The sequence below is a fragment of the Tenrec ecaudatus genome, chromosome 9 (genome assembly GCF_050624435.1).
Source record: "Tenrec ecaudatus isolate mTenEca1 chromosome 9, mTenEca1.hap1, whole genome shotgun sequence".
NCBI lineage: Eukaryota > Metazoa > Chordata > Mammalia > Afrosoricida > Tenrecidae > Tenrec > Tenrec ecaudatus.
In genome coordinates this window covers 85011435-85016604 of record NC_134538.1, presented here as the reverse complement: position 1 = coordinate 85016604, position 5170 = coordinate 85011435, and positions in this window count along the sequence as shown.

The window sequence follows — 5170 nt, the reverse complement described above, 5'->3', positions numbered from 1 at the left end:
GCTCCCACTGTGAACTGTAGCCTTCAGCAGCCACGGTGCGCAGCTTTTAAGCTCTGTGTTTGTCTCTAATTACCGTATATACCCAAGTATAAGCCAACTGAATATCTGCCGAGGCACTTAATTTTACCACAAAAACTGCACTAAAAATGTGCTTTAAAGCTCGGGCTTTTACTCGAGTATATACAGTTTGCCAAACAGGACAGGTAATCCTGAATCAATATGCTAAGTAGCTACCTAGAGGCTCTTACTACCCTCATACTCATCAACCAGCCGTGAGATGTGTCTTGTTCTCTTGGTCGTTTATAATATAAGCAGCATTTATTGCTGTCCTTGGGAAAGCAGAGAAAATGCCACTATAACCTCTTTTAACACATCGGTTGTCAAGTTTTTCCCGTTTGGAAACCTCATGATTCATTATGACTCGTTTCTCTCTTCCACCCAAAAAAGAAAAGTCGGAAGACATGGCTTGAGTTATCTGTTCTTTCAGAGGCCACTCAACTCAGATACATGGACATGTCAGTACATACAACTCGAGCACAGTCCTGGATCCAGCACATGGGAGAAACAGCAAAGTCTTGCCTGGTTTATTGAAAATGGTCATTGCTCTTACTGTCGTGGAGTAAATGACCACAGCTTGCTCCTGACTCCTTTCGGTTAGCAGCCGAGTGTTGAACCACCGCGTCACCAGGGCTGGTCATTCAGAACTCACCCAGAGTCAATGTCAGGTGCCCGAGCGGCTGCTCACAGAGACGTCAGCGGTTCCAGCCCGCCCGCGGTTCTGCTGTCGCACCACGTGGCAGTGTGTCCACAAAGGCCACAGCCTTGGCAACGCTCGGAACAGTAATGTTCTGCCAGATGGCGTCACAAGGAGGCCAGATCCACTGCAGCAACAGGTCTGCACCTTTGGATGAAAATGCCGCACTAAGAGTTCGGTTTGAAGGACTACGGAAGGCGCTGAACAGGCTCATCATACAGAGGAAGAGGAGGCAGGCTAGAAGTCATGCGTGTGGCCTCACATGGGATCATGTTTGCCAAAGTCCTGGGACGAGTGCCAGCTGCCCTGGGGAGAGCTAACAGCATCACGAGAGCTGTCGGCTGACTTCCCAGAGCATTGAATTTTAGTGGTTTTGAGGAAAAAGTGAAATCAATAGACAGAATATCCAGGAATGAGGTTTTGAATCAAGATAGACGGGGCCTGTGCAGATTACATGCATTTATATAACAGAGCTTGAATATTGATTGATGGGTGAACTTCAGCACCTTTTCTGTAGAATAGGTAGTACCTACTACCTTGTGGTTGTACTAAGAGGGGCCCTGGTTGGTGTATTGGTTACGTGGTGGGTTGCGATCCACATGGTCGGCAGTTCGTAACCACCAGCAGCTCCTCAGGAGAAAGACTGGTCTTTCTACGCCTGTAAACAGTCTCAGAAACCCCCGGGGGTCGCTGTGGCCAGCAGCAGGGACTCGATGGCAGTGAGTTTGGTTTGAGCGGTGCATCTGAAGATTGAGATATGAATGGAAAGCGCTCAGACACGTGCACACCTCATTGGATGAGATTCCTGCTCAGCAATCCTGTAGGACAGAGTAGGCTGCCCTGTAGGTTTTCCATGCCGAAAACCTTTAGGAAAGCAGACTGCTACACCTTTCTCCTTCGGAGCAGCCGGTGATGCAAACGGCTGACCTTTTAGTTACCAGTTGAGCACTTTAACCACGACCCCATCAGGACAGAAACAGTGTTTGCTTCCGATACGGAATTCAAGCAGATACAGAACAAAGATAATATCCCTGTCACGTGTCAGGTAAGCAATGAATGATTTTCTAGTGTTAAGTATATTTCAAATATTGAATGAGACATACTAAAAATAATTCACTATATGATATTTAAATGTAACAAAATGGCGTGTGTTTCATCTGGCAGCTCTTTTTTACTTGCTCTCATAAACATCACGAGGGGCCCTGGGGGTGCAGTGGTTATGTGTGGGCCTCTCAACTTCAAGGTCAGCCATCAAAACCACGAGGTTCAAACCTAGTCACGGGGAGGAAATGAGCCAGTCAGGGGGCAGTGTAGCAACAATGAAACATACAACTTTGCTCTAGTTCCTAAATGCTTCCTCCCCTCACTATCATGATCCCAATTCTACCTTACAAATCCGGCTAGACCAGAGGATGTACACTGGTGCAGATAGGAACTGGAAACAGGGAATCCAGGGCAGATGGTCCCTTCGGGGTCAGTGGTGAAAGCGGTGATATTGGAAGGGTAGAGGGAGGGTGGGGTAGTAAGGGGGAACAAGGATCTACATATAACCTTCTCCCTGAACAACAGAAAAGTGGGTGAAGGGAGATGTGGGACTATGTAAAACATGGCAAAATAATCAAAATAATAGTAATTTATAAATTATCAAGGGCTCCTGAGGGAGGAGGGGACAGGGAGGGAGGGGAAAATGAGCTGATACCAAGGACTCAAGTAGAAATAAAATGTTTTGAGATTGATGGTGGCAACAAATGTACGAGTGTGTTTGACACAATGGATGTACAATGGACTGTGATAAGAATTGTATGAGCCCCTAATAAAACGATTTCAAAACAAAACCTAAAAACACCAGTTACAACTCACTCACTCACTCTCTCTCACTGTCTCACTCTCTCTCTCACATTTACTCAGTCTCTCACTCTCTCACACTCACTCACTCTCTCACTCACTCTGTCACTAATTCACTCACTCACTCTCTCTCTCACATTTACTCAGTCTCTCACTCTCTCTCACAATCACTCACTCTCACTCACTCTCACACTAAAAAAAAAAAAAAAAGAAAGAAATTGAGCACCCTGGGAAGCAGGGGGAGGGATCTCATTAGCAGCAAAAAAAAAAAAACACCAGTTACTCCAGTAACTCCCTTACCATCGGGATCTCACGGGCAGTCCTGCCCTGTCCCGTCGGGCTGCGTCGCATCGGCATTGCCTCCATGGCAGGGAGTTTGGTTTTGGGGTTGTGAGCATAACCCAGTATGAGTGTACCCTCACGGGTCAGGTTTATTTAGTAATGCAGGTTTGTAAGAATGATTTTAAACAGAACAGAAAAGTTTAATTAAAAGCGAAAGCTCTTGGTCTGATGATTGCGTAACTGTGAACATGCTAAAAACTACTGAAATGCACACTTCAAATGGGTGGAATCGATGGTGTGTGAAATATCTATATTCGAAGTGGAAGATCTCCCTTCCTATCCTTCCCTTCAGTTTGAATTCTCCGAGCGGCAGCCTCTGGTCAAGTGCAGAGGGATCCCTTTTGCTCCCAGAGCACCCACTTGCCCAGTGGCTACCTCTGCTTCTCAGGAGAGCAGCCAGGAACTAGATTTCCCAGAATTCCAACATGGCTCTGGGCTCAAGTTGACCAAGAAAAGCCACTTACTTGATATCTTCAAGGACATGTAGGAAAGGCCAGCTTGAAGAGTGGCCCCACAATCTGACAGAACCACCTACTAGGCCCTTCAAGCTGAGGCCAGCAGTGGGAGCTTCCCGGACCTGTACGCCCCCAGCCCCTCCCAGTAACTACGTACGATGCCCCCTTCGTGCCCTGAGCAGCTTCTCACTCCCTTCTCAGACTCTGGCACTCTGGTCTACTTCACCCTGGTAAACACTCACATAGCATCCCATTCCCCAAAGACATTGTAATTTATTTCACTCTTTATGGATTGGCAGCTTGAGTTTTCTAGTCATTTACTAAGATAAATAATATTGGGTCAAACTCTCTTAAGCAGATATCATAGACTTTTGAGGGCAGGTCAAACCGGATTGCTACACAATCATAGAAGCTTTTGTTAAATATTAATATTAAAAACCCAAGCCATTGGTTCTCAAAATACCCTGCATCTACGTCAATACCCTTCTGAAGGTAGCGTTGTCCTCTCTAACCTCTCTCTCCCACCATGTCAAAACTCTAGCCTTGGTATCTTCAAGGAACTCAGATCATGTCTGTTTGCTTTTAATGTTCTTGGAGTTTGAGGAATACAAATATGTCTGAAGAGACAAGGATTCCCAAATAAATTCTCCTAAGACAGCCCTTGCTATCCCCCCAAAATGAGCAGGTGTATTACCATGCTGGAAAAAGAATTCCTCAATGCAACTTTCTTGGCCTTTTTCTCAACAATGCCATTTTCAATTTTCTTAAAAGTTCTTCATAATAAGGCCCATGATCATCCTGTATCCTTTAAGAAAACCTTTCAAGATTACCCCCCACCCCTGGAGTCCCAGAAAACAGTCTACATGACCTCAACTGACCTCTCTGCCTTGAACTTCATTGGTTCATACATGTCCTAAGGAACCCAGATGGTGTGGTGGATTATTCCTTGGGCTGCTAACTGCAAGGCCAGCGGTTCGAAACCACTAGCTGCTTCACAAAAGAGAGATGAGGCTTTCTACTCCTGTAAAGATTTATAGCCTCAAAAATTAATTAATTAATAAAAGAATTATAGCCTCAGAAACGTACAGGGCACTACTTGGAATCAATTCAGCAAGCTGTGGGATTAGGAAGATCCCTTCGAATGCCGCTGTCTGGATTTCTTTTTCAAAATGACCCTGAGAAGACACAGACAAGTGTCTCACTGAGAGAACTTGTCTGCAGCCACCCACCGACCACAGAGACTTGTGTAGCATGTTTTGTGTGGCATGAACCCATGCATATATGCACTGGGACCCTGGCAGCAATGATTTGTTACATACCCTCCTATATCTACAGCTAGTTCTCCTGGAACTATTATGTAACCCAGAGTGTGCACGCACACCCCCCCCCCCACAGTCCCGCAGTTCTGTCATCACCAACCTCACTAAAGCCATGACTGCTGAGTTGTGTTTTTTAGGAACTTCTCCTCGCCCCAGTATCACAGGATGAGAGCCTTGTGACTGCTGTGGGGACGACAGAGGGGCAGGTGACTGCAGAGGCTCCAGTGACCGGGCCCTTCCTTCTCCTAGGCCACCCAAGGCAGTCCAGCTGCCGACCAGGGGGCTGTGAGAAGCTTCCACCAAGCTGAAAGCAAAGCGGAAGCTTCAGAATGCTCGGGACGCTCTCCTTGCTTTCACTCTCTGTGGGTCATGTGGGAATGGTCAGCTGTGCCTCTGAGTTTCTGCTCCCTCATCTCAGCTCGGCTCCTGCCCCATCACTGCCCCAACTCAGGCCA